Consider the following 18,670-nt stretch of genomic DNA (forward strand, 5'->3'; position numbering starts at 1 on the left):
TCATGTTAATTATACAGCATTTATGTATTGGATCAATCATAAACATCATTATTGTTATTATTATTCACACAATCATATAAACCCCAGAACAACACTACCACAACCGATCAATCATAGACCTGCCTGTGTCATGTCTCTTAGGTTAGTTCCATCATGTACAAACAGATTACTTACATTGCGTCCCATCCACACGACATAACGGTCTTACATAGGTGACCTTTTACCCAGTAGATTACTTCTGTCTCTTCAGGCTCTTGGTACCATATCTTAATCCCTGTACCTGACATACACAAAACATGTCCCCAGGCACGGTAGATTTATTCTGTACAAGAGTCACCACTTTTTTCATTCTTTGCCAACAGCCAGCTGCATATGTTCATGTTTGTTTAGAAAAGGTAGAAAAGGATTAGCAGGGGATTAGTGAATGTTTTCAAATCATATTGATTCTAGAAAAGCCCTGGAGGGACCCCTTTAGTATAAAAGACTCTCACTCCCCCTTACCAAGGCAGAGGAAGAATTCCTTCCAGGCTGAACCGAGACTCTGCAGGCTGATCCTTCGACAGGCAGAGACCTGACATCCCTTGCGGGGTGCTACCCTCGATGCAGAGATGGGGTCCTTCATTCATAACCATCAGGTGAGGGGTTCGCACTTCCCAGGGGAATTTTTGGCTCCATTAGGTTCCATTAGGACATATCCTAGCACTCACACATACATGCTTCACCTACACATCTAGGCTATGCACGGTTAGGTAGGATACAAAACATTGAGTATGCCAACGCTATTGTTTTATGTAATATGCTTTTATTAATCTTATTAGCACTATGGTAGAAATGTATCTACTTTTCACGATATTGGTACCAGTGATTACATTTGTCTGCTCCTGTCTTTTGATTGTCGCAGCTAACATGTTTCATACTAGATTGATGCTTGACCCATAAATATTTATTGAAACTATTCCAATCGTCATTCTATGTATTCTGAGAAAAGCAGGCACGAGTGACTGAGCGAGAGATACCGTATTGTTTCCACGATACCTGAGGAATCAGAGCTGTCATGTTCAGTGGTTGCCAGAAACTACCTACCATACTGTATAGTACAGGGGGGTGGTAGTGGCACTGTAGAGCTAGCAGGTCTAATGGCTGACTCATCCTGCGGCGGTGTCCAGAGTCAGTCTTCACACCAAGCCCTCAGTTTAGGTCATCCAAAACGCGCAGGTCCTGGGGGGGTCCTAGGAACTACTCAACACCTGACAGGTATCAGATGGTATTGCTTGCTTTCACTTAGTGATAACCCACAATTTTAGCATATTTCTGGCATGAACATTGTTACTTATGTACTGTATGTAAACTTTATTCTAAAGATCATTCACTTGGACGTAGAACAATTTTCCCCCTTCTTGAAATCTCTAGAACGCTGGGGCTGTAAAAGAAGACCTGTGGCCGCTCCAGAGTGCTCTTCCTGAGAAGTAAGGAATCAATTTACCTGTAAGAAATTGTGTGTCTTTGAGCTAAAAAGCGGGATCTACAAAGTACAGTATTTTAAATTCTATTCTTGTTACTCCCGGTGGCCATTGGAAAGTGCTGTGTGGCATGCTGAGGTAGGCCCATGTTCTCAAATAAAGTAGTAATCAGAAAGCTATTGTAAAAAACAACATAAAAGGCCTGGATTCGTGCTACTATCATACTCCAAGCGAGATAATATTGAATCAATAACTATATGTGCTTTGGCCCTACATTTACAAAGCAGCAAGGAAACATACTGCACTGAAAGGAAGAAAGCAAAAATGTGCCATATTTACTAAGATATGGTGCACTTCTGTTCTCTCCATGCACTGGCACATGTTTGGCAGCCTAGTGTCAATGCTGGCACCCGACATCATGATGCAAGGATGTTTGTATTGTGGTCAGCATAGTTTCTGTACACAAAGCGATACTGTCCTGCACAAAAACTATTCTTAGATGCTTATTTCTCTTTGCAGTCAAAGAGGAGGTAACAAGGAGAAATAAAGATATTTCTCCTCATTACGCCAGCCTCGGGTAGTTGCACCATTTTGACATAAACCCAGGTTTACAGACTTTAGTAAATCTCTTTTTGCATCAAAATACTTGGGTTTATGCACAGGAACGCCGAGCTCCACCCACGTAACGCCTCCCCAATGCAAAGTAATACAAGGCAACGCTATGCACTACGTTACTTTTTTTTTTTTTTTTACAAGTCCACTCAATACAGGCTTTGCTTGGCTCTGTTATTCCTGAAATATATTTAATGCTATGGCTGCGCCAAAAAATGGCACCCTCACACGATACAAAATGTTAGTAAATCTGGGCTTTACTGCGTAAATGAGGGGCACCTGAATATTATTTATACTGTCTTGTCTTAACTAAAGTAACATCACAAAATATGATTCATTCAGTATTTTATGTGGCTTTCAGTGATGTTTTCTCACTGTTTTCCAAACTTTTTATCTTTTGTTTATTTAGCTGTATAAAAATGAGTTCTACCCCATTGTTCACCTCTAGATCATTTACATCTAATAACAAACAAGCACTATATCCGCACCAAATGTTGCACATCTAAAACAATAAGATAGGCCAACAGCTTGGTATCCCCACCCTGCAAACTAACCAGAATAATATCTGCGGAGGCCTCCAGTCGTCTAAGAAAGGGGTCTATATATAGGGCGAACAGCAGGGGAGAGGCAGGACATCCCTGTCTTGTCCCCCTACCGATTGAAAATGGTACTGTCTCTTCCCCCATAATTCGTAATCGTGCTATAGGGTTGACATACAAAACCTGTATTGCTTTCACGAATGAATCCACTAGGCCTCAAGGGTCTTCCATAGAAAGCTCCATGACACCCTGTCGAAGGCCTTCTCGGCGTCCAAAAAAGCTACACCCATAAGTTTTGCGGAGATCTCAGTGGCTTCAAAAAGTGCAATTACCCTCCTAACGTGATCTACAGTTCCCCTTCCTTGTATAACCCGTGCTGCTAAACCGAAACAAGATGCATCACAGAGTTTAAGCTTGAGGCAAAGATTTTGGAGTATAATTTGGCCTCACTATTTAGCAATGTAATAGGTCTATATGAACCTAAATTCATAGGATCTTTGCCCTTTTTAAGAAAGATAACAATATTCGCGACGCCCAAAGAACAAAGTGGTGTAGTCCCTTCCCTAATCTCCTAAATTAAACCGAGCATAGCAAGAGATGTCTCCCTAAAGAAGACTTTATAAAACTCTATGGGGATAAAATCATTTCCCGTTGCCTTGCCCGAGGGAAGGGTTTGAAGAGCACCATATAGCTCCTCCTATGTAATCTCTACCCCTAGCCAGGAGCACTCCTCCTGGGGGACCCTTCCAATTGGGTCAAATTCTAGCAATTTCAGATTTGGTAAATGACCATCACGAGATGGAGCCGAATAAAGATCTTCATAAAACTCCCTGAAAGCCTCTCTAATCTCGGCAGAATCTGTCACAACTTTCCCCTGCATATTTCTAATCCTCTCTATATATCCATCTGCCACCTGTTGTCTGGCCCTGATTGCCAATAATCTGCCCACAGTCTCGCTATATTCATAGCAGTCTGCCTTTTAGCTAAATACTTCCCAGCAAGCCTCTCAGCGTTAAAATCAATCAGGCAGTCTTTGGTTATATTAATAGAGTTTGTGATTCTAGCCACATCACCTCCACAAGTCACGGTACTAATTCATTCTGTTTCCAATCGGGCAAGCTTTTTATAAAACTGTTTATTCTGTTCTGCCTCTTTTTTTTGTTTGCTCAGGCTGTATTGCAATATCTCACCTCTCACTGACGCTTAAAGGCATCCCAAACCATTCCAGGGGGGCACTACCACTATTGTTATAAAAAAATTCCCTGACCCAGCCCTTCATATGTTTAATAAATTCTTGATCTGATAAAAGTGCCCTCTCAAACGTCCATCCTGAATACTCCAGTTAATGAGAACTCCAAGACAACAGGATTATGATCTGACATAACTCTGGGAAAGAGCTCAATTCGTGCCTCTTGGAGTATGGATGGAGAAGTTAAAAAATAATCCAGCCTGGAAGAACTTACCATGTGGGGCAGAGTAGAAAGTATAGGCAGGCTCTGGAGGTCTAAGTTTAGGCCAAGCGTCTACCAGACCAATATAACTTACAACATTTTTAAACACCCTCATCGAATGTGGTTTCTGCCCCTTACTGGAACTTCCGAATGTCCCTGGGGTCCCACTAGATCCATTTAGGTTCAGTTCTCCACACACAACATACGGTGCAGGCCAGGATGGTAATTCATTAGACAAAAAGTACAGTAGCACTGGGTCATCTAACACTGCAGAGTAGACGGAACATAATGTAAATGAACCGGTTCTATGTCTACATTCCAGTATTACCCATCTACCATTCTTATCCACGGCCTTCCTACAGCCTTTTATGAGAACCTCAACACCCTTAGTCTTCACATCTTGTGTAGTATAAGCTGCTACCTTCAGCTCTAAGGCTTTAATTGCTATCAGTCCCAGCTATGTGGGTCTCCTGAAGACAATAAACATCTGCCTTTAATACTTTGAGATATTCCTGGATCCTCCTTCTCTTAGCATTATCCTTAAGCCCGCAAATGTTAATTGAAGCGATGCGTACTTTAGCCATTATTCCAATAAAACCTTTCATCCAGTTGTATTACCTTATCAGAGTGAATACAGATACTGTACTGGCCCTGCAGGCATTTACATCCAATCTTTCTGACTGATTGTTCTTTAGCCTTTGATATCAACAAAAGATGACACAAATCATAAACAACGCACTTCAGCTGCAATTTACACTTCACCTTACCACCGCGTAAATGAGGGGCACCTGAAAATTATTTATACAGCCTTGTCTTAACTAAAGTAACATCACAAAATATAATTCATCCAGTATTTTATGTGGATTTCAGTGATGTATTCTCACTGTTTTCCAAACTTTTTATCTTTGTTTATTTAGCTGCCTAACCTCCAAAATCGACAAGAACTGTGGGGCATATTATCACCAAACGGCGTTGAAATTATCGCTGCTTTAGCGGCAGAAAACTGCCGCTAAAGCGGCGATAATGGGCTTGATAATATGCCCTGGAGAATTCCCATAGAAGCCCATGTTCTGGTGTCAACATGGGCTTCTATGGGAATTCTCTACGGCATATTATCAAGCCCATTATCGCCGCTTTAGCGGCAGTCTTCTGCCGCTAAAGCGGTGATAATTTTAACACAGTGCTTGATAATATGCCCCGTTGTTTGTTTTCCAATTATTACAAAACACATTGCTGTCTCCCAAGTGACAATGTGTCCAAAGGTAGTCTGTGCTAAGCATAGTTTATGTATAATTTCATGAATTGCACTCTCACTGATACAAAGACTCTCACATGCTCTCTCTTACATCTCATTACATCTCATGTTCACTCTTTCTGGGCCCTGTCTATTTTACACGGCTATTAGTGAATTATAAAAGTAAAAAAGAGATATATTCATTTTTTTTTTTTAAATATATTTGTATTTTTCAATAAAACAGTGTAAATGCAGCGAAAATCACATATTAATACAATCCAAACAAATAATAAAAGAAACCACAATTTCATTTGAGATAAAGGTCAATCAGTTAATACATTGCTCAAAAATAGCAGTGAATCATAGGCTAGAAAAGAACATAATGTAACAGCAATATTTTCAAAATAAATTAAATCTATTTATGCCCTACTTCGCGTTTTGCCAATAGACTTAAAAAAATTCTATTAATGTAAGTGATGTAATCCAGGAGGGAAAGGGGCCCCAGATCCTATTCCCTTTAATCCTACCCTTTCTGCCTCTCCTTTCATAGAGTGCCTTTTCTAAATTATATATATGCAAAAATCGTCCCTTCCATTGCTGAAAGGTTGGAGGTTGTGAATTAAGCCAGGCTGAGGCGACACAAAGCCTAAGAACTGCCATTGCTATAAAAATGAGTTCTACCCCATTATTCCCCTCTAGATCATTTACACCTAATAACATCAGCTGAGGTGTCAGAGGAACATCTTCATTTAATACCTGCTGTAAAAAGCCTGATATTTCACGACCTATAGGTTCTATGTGAGGGCAAGTGGCAAAAATATGCACTATATCCGCACCAAACGTTGCACATCTAAAACAATAAGTCCCCTCCGTTCCCCCCATCTAACAATTTTCGCATGCGTTATATAAAAATCAAATAAGGTCTTAAAATGTTGGGACCACAAATTGGCAGAGCACAATACCGTGTACCCTAGTTCTAATGACCTCAAAAAGCAGTATTAAAGGGAGGTGTGCTGCCTTAGTTTTTTTAGCTCTGGATAATTTCTGAAAATATTTGTAATTCTCAGGAACTGTTCAGGATCTGGATTACAGAACACTTTCCCATTCTACTGTATTATCAGGAGGTTCAACATCTCAATGCAAGCATTTACATATAAAGCCAATTATTCGGACATTTTCAACAAGGTGATTATCCTCTCAAAAGTTCCATTGGTTTCTCGGTCATTTTTGATCAACTCTGCAAATATGATACTTTTATAATTCTCTTTAGAGTATTGTACCATTGAAATGTAGCAGCAATTCTGTTCAGAACACGTAACATTTTCCTGTTTAAATAACTATGAGAAATTATAAAATATCAAAACATTTTGAAACCTGCTAGGCCTGTATCACATGGATTTAAATAGAGGAGGCCAGGGTCGCCCATTTTATTTCACCGATAATACATTGAAAAACGTGTTCAATGTAGGGCCTTGGAAAAACTGCATTTATATGATAATTTGTAGGTCACTTCTACAACATCCACTACCTGCCAGTGTTTCCTACTTAGAACTGATGGGGAAAGTGCCTCAACCAGGATCAGTGCAAGCCTGCTTGGTGCTCCAAGCATGATATCATAATGCCGCTCTCGCGACCTCAAGTCACCACAATAAAGAAAGCTTTTTTACTTTTATTTTTTGTTTTATTTATTTTTCTGGGATTTATGAAGCACAGCATTCACCCAAAACTGGGTTTCTTGCCCCTAAAGTAATCCACCATGCACAGCTTATAAACATGCAGAGAAGGAAGGCCTAGGGAGATGACACCAAGACCAAGGAAGTAAACAGCCATGTCTTCAGCAGTCTGCACAACTGAAGCCGATTTGATGCTGCTCAGAAATGGAGGAGCGTAAAAACTCAATGAGAGACAGCTGAGACGAAAAAGGCCTTAAAGCCAGGGGGCCTATTTACTACAAAGTGGCGGAGCATGGCGTGAGCCTCCTTGGCTTACCGCCGTGTTCCGCCACTTCTGAAATGCAGGGCTGAACCATATTTACAACAATATGGTTCAGCCCTGTGTTTCCCCCTGTGCTGGCGCTAAATTTAACAGCCTAGTGCCAACGCAGGCACTCTTGCACTATGTGCAAAGGTTTCTGCATTGAGGGGAAGATTGGTCTCCCTTCCTGCACATAAACAATCTGTAAATGGCGTTTTGTAACTTCTATGTGTGCTGATTAATGCAGCACACATAGAATTTGCAAAACTTCATTTTAAAGGTCTCGGCTAGACAGCGCTTGTGCTGCCTCTTTGAGACATACTGTATCCGCTTTGTGGGCAACAGCTTGCCTTAAGGCTTCCCATTTGCTGGCTCCATTGCCACGCTCCTATTCTTTCTCCTCATTTGTCCATGGCATGCATTTGTCATGCCTCTTGTGTGTTTACCACTCCCCGACAGCAGGGACTAAGTACTAAATAAATACACTTGTAACCATTTTAACATCTGTTCAGGAACTCCTTTCGTCTTTAAGCTGGAGCACTTGAGAGAGTGCTTGTGGTTCACTGCTGTAAACAGGGCTATACATCTCGTTTCTTATCGGACATTTGCTGTGCATTCAATGACTGAGGTCTGTTATTTTATGATCTTTCGCCTCTACTTGCATGTCTTTTAAAATGCGTGCAGTTTTCACTTTGCTGAAAGTTGCCACTCCTCACACATCACAGTATTTTTTCACCCTTTTTAGTGTATTCGTCCACCATTACACAATTTCTGTAAACAGCCCTTTAAATCTTGTTCTTATCTTGTCACATTTGCTGTGCATTAAAAGACAGAGGTCAAATGTCAGTGTCTGTCTTCCAGGGATTTTGTTGTTTACTTTTCTTTCACTAACTTCAAAGTGAGAGGATTTATGTGACAATCATGCTGGCTACCTGGGGTATGGTGTACCATGTTAATTGTTTTCTAACACAAAACAAAATTTAAATGTCTGCAAAAGAACTGTGTAGATATTTCAAAATATGGAAAGCACAAATAAAGAATATTTATTGATAATTCAGAATGTGGTGAAAACAAATATTTTAATGCAAACAAATCATTGCGCTAGGTGATGACATTTCCACACATTATCATTTGTGTACTGTATACTCTTATCAGTAAAACTGTATGTCTGTGGAGATGCAATAGTCCAATTGAAGATGTGCTGTCTCTAATGGCAGTGTGCTACCATACCATGCATACTCCATCTTAACCAACTCCACTCTACTCTGCACTCCTCCAAAACTTGGCACTTTACTCTGCACCACTCCACACTGCGCCACTCCGCACGGTGTCACTGCAATATAGACTGCACCACTCCACACTATGCCATTCCACTCTACACTGCTTCTCTGCACTCTACTCTGAACTAGTCCTCTCTGTGCCACTTTACTTGATGCCTCTCTGCTCTAAACCACTGTACTCCATACCAGTGCACTCTACTCCACACTACTCTACTCTGCACCACTCGCTCTTTGCCACCTCACTCCATCTCGAAACAATCTACTCTACGTCACTCTATTCCACTCTGCACCGCTACGATCTATGCAACTGCACTCTGCATGACTACACTGCACGCGAATATACTGTGCACCACAGCACCCCACCATATGCTACTCTGCAACTCTTGACTCTACTGCACTCTAGTCCACTCTATTTTACACCATTGTATTCAATGTCACTTTTCTCTGCACCAATCTACACCACTGCACTCTGCTAAAATGCACTCTACACCACTCAGCTCCACTCTGCTCTGCACCACTTTGCTTTGTGCCACTGCACTCTACCCTGGACCACTCCATACCACTTCACTCTATGCCAGTGAACTCTATGCCAATGCACTCTGCGCAACTGCACTCTGCATCAGTGCACTTTGCAACACTTTACTATGCATACCACTATACTCTGCGCACCACTCTACTGTATGCCACTCTAATCTACAGTGCACCACTCTACTCTGTCAGTACACTCCACCCCACTCTACTATGCACTCTGTGCCACTGTAGTCTCACCACTGCACTCAACTCTACACCACTCCACTAAACTCTACGCCACTCTACTCTGCATCAGTCCACTGTATGCCACTCTAATGTATTCTGCATCACTGCACACCACCTGACTGCACTCTACACCTCTGCACTCTACCCTGCATCACTCCCCTCTACCTTGCACCTTTCCTTTCGACCCTGCACCACTCCACATTGCAAAATACCATTCCACATAATTAAGTCCATCACACTAAATCTCACTCTACATATTTCTGACAATTAGTACCATTTAATTACTATCAACATAATTCCACAGTACACCATGCCACATAGTTCAAAAACACCCCATCTCTACCTAACACTTCCACCAACCCTGTCATCTCTCTCCCACACATCCACTTCCCCTTCCCTCACACTACCACTACCCCCTCATATCTCGAAATTCAACTGCAACCCTCTCATCCATCCCTCACACTTCCTGTTTCCTCTCTATACTGCCTGCTCCCACATACTACCTTACTATGCCTCCTCATTCTGTGCACATTTCCACCTCTCTAGGTTCCCCTCCCACTCATCCTACTCTCTCTCATAATCTCTCTCACACCTCTCTGTCACGCACTCTTCGCACCTCTCTCATGTGGTTCACTTCAGATCTTTGATTATAGTTTCTTTCCCAGCCCTTATCAAGATATCCATCCCACAAACACACACGCTCCTTCTCTTCTTAGGTTGTCTTCTGTTTACACAGGAGCTTCCTCTTTATGCATCTATTGCCTGCTCTCCCTTTCTTTCTCTCTTCTCACATACTCTTTCTGTTCCTCTGTCTGGAGTTCTGTGACTGCTTCGTGCACAAATTACTAGTCCCTCCCTATCTTGGTTTCTATCTATTCTGTGCAGCGCTTATCCTTATCTATTCACCATGCCACATTATTCCACTACACAAATGCACTACACACCACACAATTCCAAAAAACACAATTGCACAACTAACAGTTCCAATTCAAACTACATAATTCCACTCCACACTGCATACATCCACTCCTCTCCAAACAAAAACACACACATCAAAGACATTGTCACTTACAACACCAACAGCTCTAACTCTGGCAAATGCGAGCCCTATTGCATTGTAAATGCTTGTTTTTTATTGTTTATGTTCAGGAAGGGTCACCTTCTTGCACATAAACAATCAATGGCCTGTTGCTGTTTCTTAGTGTGCTACACAATGCAGTACACATGGAAACAGCAAAAACAAGGAGAAATGAAACATTTCTCTTCGTTATGCCCTGTTAAGACCAGGTTTTCCCTGGTCGTAATTTTGGCACTGCCCCATATTAACACCTCCCTTGTTAATATGGGCAGCGTCAAAATCAATGGGTGTTGTGGTGGAACGCCCACCGCAGCACCCATTCAATCAATCAATCAATCAATCAATCAATCAGACAATTTATATAGCGCGCTGCTCACCCGCAAGGGTCTCAAGACGCTGGGGGGGGGGGGGGGGGGGGGGTTCCGCTACTGCTCGAAAAGCCAGGTCTTGAGATGCTTCCTGAAGGAGAGATGGTCCTGGGTCAGCCGTAGGTGGATGGGGAGGGAGTTCCATGTCTTGGATGCCAGGTAGGAGAAGGATCTTCCTCCGGTGGTGGCTCTGCTAATGCGTGGAACGGTGGCGAGGGCGAGGCTGGTCGATCGCAGCTGGCGGGTTGGCGTGTAGAAAGTGAGGCGGTTGTTGAGGTACTTGGGGCCCAGGTCGTGGAGAGCCTTGTGTGCAAGGGTGAGGAGTCTGAACGTGATCCTCTTGCTGACGGGGAGCCAGTGCAGGTCTTTCAGGTGGGCGGAGATGTGGTTGTGGCAGGGGATGTTCAGGACGAGTCGTGCGGAGGTGTTCTGTATGCGCTGGAGTCTTTTCTGTAGTTTGGCTGCACGCTAAGTATAGTTTGCGAGGGGGCCTTATTCACAAGGCGTCTTAAGCCACGTTAAGTGGCTTAATTCTGCCTTGTATATAAGGTGCAGCCCCTATCGCCACTACAACGTCCTGAAAAGTGACGCTGTGGTGGCGATAGGGGCTTGTAAATATGCCCCTTGTGTTTTACTATCAACGCAGAGACCACTAACTGAGTATGTATAGCTAATCTTAATGGGTAAGTAGGACAGGACAATCAGAACCCGTTCTGCAGCTGCGATTGTCAGGGAGAGGTGAACATTAACAGCCTTGTGCACCTGGAACATGGATGTGAAAATAATTTGCTGTTTCTCAGGAAACCAGCGCAAGAAAATGAGAGCAGCTGAAAGAGGCTCTTGGGGGGACGAAGGCCAATCCTAGCAGCAAACGTTTGGACTAACTGCAGTCTATGAATTTGATAGGTGAGAAGCCCAAGATAAATTGAATTGAATTAGTCTAGATGAGAAGACACAAAGGCATTCCCTGTCTGCAACCTCTGGAAAAAGTGGAACATACAGAATGCGCTTAAGAAAATGTAGCTGAAAAAAACCAGACTTAGCTACTGACAAAATGTGATCTGAGCAGGGCGGCTCCTCCGTTCAGGCACAGGAGCGTCGCCCCACTAACCAATTTGCCTCCAGATGTGGAAAATAAAATTGTAATAAAGTTAATTCATTGCCATTTTATTTTTCCAAACCCCGTCCTGAGCCGAGCGTCAGGACGGGGTGGGGTTTTCTGGTTTCGACGGGAAACGTCTATTACAACGCAGGCCTTACGTCGCAATGCCTTTACAACGCGACTTTTACAATGCAAGTGCCTTTACGTCACATGTATTACAAAGCATGCCATTACAATGCATGTCAGTACAACGCATGCCATTACAACGCATACCATCACAACACATTATGAGGTTAATAATGGAGAATTCTAAGTTTTGGGGTGGGTATAGGTTTTGGGGTAGTTGGGAATAGTAATTTTTACCCCTACGTTAGCCAATACTTTCCCTACTGTTGCACTCACTGGAGTGGGAATAGTAATTTTTACCCCTACGCTAGCCAACACTTTCCCTACTGTTGCACTCACTGGAGAGGGAATAGTAATTTTTACCCCTACGCTACCGTACTGTACTGCACTAAAAGTATTATGCTTTGTAATGGTATGCATTGTAAAATCATGAGATGTAATGGTAGTTGTGTTGTAAACTCATGCGATGTAACGGTAGTTGCGTTGTAAAAACTGCAATGTAAAAGCATACTTTGTAATTGTTTGAGTTGTAACATCATATATTTGTTTCTACTGCTGCCAGTCAGGCAGCAGGAGAAAGCAGTGATGGGCAGGGCACTTTAGGTTTAAAGTGTGCATGTCTTTTTGGCAAGCCTTCTTGCAACGGCCAGCAACACGCAGTTCAAATTTCTCTAACCCAGCTGTCTAAGACAGCTTGGTTAGAGACAGCATGAAAGCAGCTCCAGGATTGGTTAAAGCATGTTCCTGGTCCCGCATTAGGGCCTGCCTGCTGAAGACCGGAGCGAGGAGGACGTCACACTAGGATTAAAGTGTAATTAAAAAAAAAAGTGTTATCACTTTTATTTTTTCCCCTCCGCCTCACCACCCTCCTTATATGCCAGCTGCCACTGGATCAGAGAGAGTTAAAGATTGATCGATTTTAATGCTCAGGTGTCTTGTCCCCATTTACTTTAAAATTAGATTAGTATTACTCATTCAGTGATGTACCTCAGACAAACAATTACAGCGCACGGTAGGCATAAGACAGCCAGGAGCAGTTGTTTGTACAATAATCTGTGTGTCATCTGCATAGAGAAAAAGAATGCAGTAAAAGATTTGAATAAGGAGGACCAGAGGAACCATAAATGGCTGGAATAACAGAGACAACAGAATGGAACCCGATGGTAAACCACAATAACAGGACTTGTGAGAAGAGGTCAATGGCGGCAGAGAAATTTTAGATGTTCTACTGATAGGAAATCCTGGAACCAAGGCAGGGCCTGATCTTTGATGCTCATGGCAGAAAGCCTAGATTGGGATAACTCGTCATGTTGAAATCCACGGAAAGGTACCGTGGATGTTAACTTTGGAACAGCAACGCAACTCATCAAGAGCAGATCGAACAGTTAATTCTGTGCTGTGACCAGGACAGAAGCCAATCTACCCTAGCTGAAAAAATTGATTAGCTTCCACAAACTCAGAGAATTGTTGAAAGACTGCTTTCCTCTGCATTATAGCTATAAATAGGAGCTGGGAGATGGGCTAATATTTGCATACAATTTTGGGGTCTATGGAGAGTTTCTTTAGAAGTGGAAAAACACAGGCCCATTTCGAAAGTTTAGGAACTGATCAAGACAGCAAGAATGCATTAACATTTGCTCTGGACCGACCAGCATCTCGCAACAATGGACTCTTATTGAGAGCAAAGGGAGGAGATGCCCAGGACATTAGGAGGCATTGCTTGATGCAACTAAGGTGGTAGATATATCGCCGTCCAAGACATCAAACATAAAACATCAAAGTAAGTAAGAGGTTAGATAAAAACAATTCCAAAGACACAAAGTTGGACAGTGGATCACCTTCAAAAGTGGTTTGAATACTGACATCTTACACTCGAAAAAATCTGCAATCTTATTACAGTGATCTGCAAAAGGGTCTCAAACTGCTTGCCTCGGGGGGGATCATGGCAATCTTTAATAACTATAAAGATTGCGGGTGAAGGATTATGGGCCTTAAAATTGTTAGGATAGAACTTTAGCTTAGCTCTCCTAATCTCATGTTTACAAGATGTCACCAATTTTGTTTAGTAGCTCAGTCATACGAGCAACAACAGTTGCATTCGACAACTGACAGCGAATTGTTTAGAAATATCAACTCCTGTGAGAATCAGCCGCAAGAGACTCACAGAAAAATTGCCTCATTTAGAAACTAGCAGTGCTAAATTATCTACCAATGTGGTTTGGGAGTTGTAGTAATCATTCAGCAGAATGATGGGATCACTGCACACATTGACAACAGAAAAAGCAGAACTAGAACCAGCCAAGTTATCCAGTGAAAGGGTGTTCCACCTCCTCACCCACCACCTCACCTCAGTCCAGGGTAGAAAGACCCAACTGTGTTTGGAGAACATACTAAGTTCACAGGAAAAAGGAAGGCAGAACATGACCTGACCTTGGACCTAGGATAAGATGGTAGGGCTGTAACTAATGGGAATGAGCTCAAATTATATCTAAGGCGTGACCTTTCACATGTATGTATGTATCTATGTATGATGTACATGGTATTTCTATAGCACAAACCTAGCCAAAAGGCAGAGGAGAGCTGCAGATGATCAAAGACAAGCATAATGTTGACGAGTAATAGGAGAGGATTTTGGGGTTTGGACGGTTTATGCATGGTGATGTAGTGTTGTTTAAAGATGTGAGTCGATCTTTAACTCTTTCCTAAATTGGAGCAGTATTTAGGTGGTCTTATAGATTGTTCAAGATCCTGGGCCCATCGATAAAAAAGGCCTACTGCCTTGTTTTTGCTTTTTTACACTTCTTAGTCTGCCGGTTGATGGCGTCCTGGTGCAGGTGTGCCTAGAACCATCAGAGATGGAGAGCTTCTCTGCAATATAAACAGTTTTGCTGGTCATGATGTTTCACATGAGTGGGAAGATAGAGATTACTCTTTAGATTAAAAAAATCCAATAACAAAAAACGTGTGGCTAACAATAATATTAGAAATCAAAATGAATATTCAGATCTCTAAATAAAATGAACTGTGAGTGGGCCAATCCTTCCTTGGCTAAAACAGAGGCAAGTGATTCACATACCTCTCTTCCTGCTGATGGAGGTCTATAGTCCAGCATAACAGTCCAAGGGGGGCTACCTGGGCCTATGATTTTGATAGTAAGAGTATCAACTGCAAAGTCACAAGTAGAATGAAGTTTTAAGCATTTCTAAGAGTCTTTTACTCCAGGCCACTGCCCCGCTTGCTAGTTTGATGAAACTCGAACAGAACATAATTTGGTGGAGTGATATCCTTGAGAACATCTAAAGAGTGATCTGTGAACCAGGTCTCGGAGATGGCCATTAAGTCAGGTTTGTAGTTGATAATGAAATCTCTAATCGACTGAGCATTTTTGATAGCTGAACGGGCACCGTTTGAGTAACCTTGTAATATAGTTGAGGTTAATGTCATCTGGGGGAGCAGAGCAAAAGCTACTAGCATATCGACATACATTGCATTATCAGTTAAAACGCTCTTTCTTCATTTTTGGCACCATCAATAAGTGGCTTGGTAGCGTGGTCTTACCCTCATCGCCCTATTTGCTTCCATGTTATTATTGTATGATTGCGGTTTATATGTAGTTATGCACTATTTGAATTCCAATGAACCCTATAATAATGCTGAAACCCTCCTTAGTCCTCTCCCTAATCTATGAAGTAAGGTTGGATGGATCCTTCCCCTTCCCAACATTGTACACACTCCTTTCTAATTCTACACCTTGGCTATACTACCTTGTCTTATTCCACTCTTCAAAAAAATACCATCATAACTTTTGGAGACACATCAAGGAATAAATTAGCAATAAGTCTGACCAGCACTCACCCCCACCAGAGTAGCCTTATCTAAAAATTATTTAGACATATCAGCTGAAATGTTTGTGATTGCTGGACGGCTTCAATGTACTACCCTCACCCTGAGGGTATCATTCACTTTGTCCCATATTCCTGACAGAAATGACAAGTTCTTCAACTTAGCCTCACACATTTTGCTTTAAAACCAAGGGTTGAACAGACATTAGTAATTAAACAATCTACTGTTGCACAAGAAGATTCATTTTGCTGCCATACCAATCGGTGATGGTCATTTTGTTGTCAGGAAGAGAGAGTACAAGGATGCTCAGAGAGGCATTACACACTCACTAGCAGCTGCATTACAGTACCACCAAACTCATTCTGCAAGTTTATGTGGACCAGTTACCATTAGAAGCCATGATCAAACTTATGTTTCTAGAGACACTTATAGAGAGAACAGAAGGAATACATTTCATTCAGTCGCTCACTCACACCATGACATGTTTAAGAATATTAATGATAGTACGAGATGTTGGCCGAAATCAAGTTTATCTCACTTTGCCTTATAAACCCACTTACCAAGTCAATTTCCTTCAATCCACTTACAATTCTCCCAGGGTAACTTCAAGTATCGTTCTGTGTGGGTGCCACACTCTCAAAGATACAAAAATGGAAGACCTTTCACACTGTTCATATACTAGCAGTCTTGTACCACCAACAGTACTCCAACACCGATCAGGAGAGCAGTCACACACTGTGAGACATCATCTCTAGCAGTCTCACACAACCAACAAACCTCACATTGATTACACAGGTTAGTATTCAAATGCTCTACCAATATCACTCAAACCCTTCATAGAGTGATCAGACAACACTCACAGCCCTTAACTCTAGCACTCTCACACCACCAGCAGCACTCTCACATCGCTAACACATGTAGCATTCTCCCACCACCAACAGCAATCTCCCACCCCTTCCATCAAAGCACTTATCAACACTCTAACAGCACTCATATGCTACTGCCGGCAATCACACATATCTCACAGACTAGTGGTTCAAAGTCACTTGAAGAAATCTCACACACCTCACAAACTGGCAACAAAGCCAAAATCTTTGTTTGTTAAGTGAAAGTGTATATTTATTGATTGCTGACCATGTGTGTGGTACTCTGGATGTGGATGCATGCAAGAATGAGTCAAGGGGTGGGTGGACAGAGACAGAGATGAAAGGGTCAGTATGATGATGAGGGATTAGAATCAAGGACCGGTGAATGAGTGACTGCATGGACTGAAATATCTAGGCACTTTAAGTTAAATGACTCACTTATTGGCTCTGCCGGTTATTTTTTATTATGTTTATTGCCAATGCTCCTTTATTTTTGGAACAGGAAGACTCTAGGAACTGCCCTTTTATCCCCACACCATACTCTTGTGCTTGTCACTTTTCGTCCTCCCCTCAACCCCCGCGCCCCTCCCCGAAATGTTTACTTATGATTATATAGGTAATCATTTTTGATTGTGGCTTTCTTGGTTATGGTATGCAGATTTTCATATAATGCCAGATGAGCAGAACTCGATGGGAATGAAGCTTGAGAGATCTCAAGAACAGGTAACACCAGCTGAAGACCTACATCAGAAAACCCCTTTGATTTCTTAGCTTTGCCGACACTGAGGCATTTGGAAAAAAGTTCAGTTTTGATTAATCAGCCTCCTGCCTTTTGCCACATGTCCTTCTTCCCATCCCATGAACTCTAAATGAAAGTGTCATTGTGATCATTGTAATTTACTCTTATATTCTTTTCCCTGCAGAAAAGTTCAACATCATGACCTAGACATACATAATGTAATGAAGTAAGTAACAAACACTGGTACTGTGAAGAAGTAGTAGTGTTGGGGTATGCATAGTAGGAGAGACTGGTTGTTGTAGTTTATTATGAACAACATTCAATGTGTGATCCTTAAACTGTGGTGCTATCATTGGGTATTTTCTTATAACTATCGCCACTGAATTAGCTGCAAACCATGTCCACCTGATTCATTTTTAGTATACCCCTAACTTTTTAGGTCTCGCTGAGACAGCGTAAGCTGTCTCTTTGAGACATTTTGTAAGTGGGCTTTCAAAAGTGCTACCCACATGGTTTTGCTGGCCTAGGGCTTGAGTGCACGATGGCGTGCACATGCACAGCTGCTCCTCTGCTCCTTGCAGTCCCCCCTCCCTTCTCACCCAGCCCTTTGATGCTCTGCTCGATTACTTTCACTTTAGCCGCTTTGACCCTTGCATTCCCCCCTCCCTTCTCACCCAGCCCTTTGATGCTCTGCTCGATTACTTTCACTTTCGCCGCTTTGATGTTTGATCGCAAACGCGATCACTTCTGCTTGGCATAGCCTGTACTTGTTCTCTTTGTCCTCACATATGCTCTTCCCTCTATGTTTTTCTCTCTGGTCTCACATGTGCTATTCCCTCTGTATTTTCCCTCTGCCCTCACATGTGCTTTTCCCTCTCCATTTTTCTCTCTTTCCTCACACATGCTATTCCCTCTGTATTTGTCTCTCTTCCCTCACATGTACTCTTCCCTCTGCATTTTTTCTCTATGCTCTCATATGTGCTCTTCGCTCTGTATTTTTTTCTCTGCCCTCGCATGCGTTCTTCTCTCTCTATTTTTCTCTCTGCTCTCACATGCTCTCTTCCCTCTATGTTTTTATCTCCGGTCTAACATGCGCCCTACCCTCTGTATTTTTCGCTTTGCTCTCACATGAGCTCTTCCCTCTCTATTTTTCTCTCCTCCCTCACATGGACTCTTCCCTCTGTATTTTTCTCTCTGCCCTCACATGCTTTTCCCTCTGTATTTTTCTCTCTGCCCTCACAT

The sequence above is a fragment of the Triturus cristatus genome, chromosome 10 (genome assembly GCF_964204655.1).
Source record: "Triturus cristatus chromosome 10, aTriCri1.1, whole genome shotgun sequence".
In the NCBI taxonomy this organism is placed as follows: domain Eukaryota; kingdom Metazoa; phylum Chordata; class Amphibia; order Caudata; family Salamandridae; genus Triturus; species Triturus cristatus.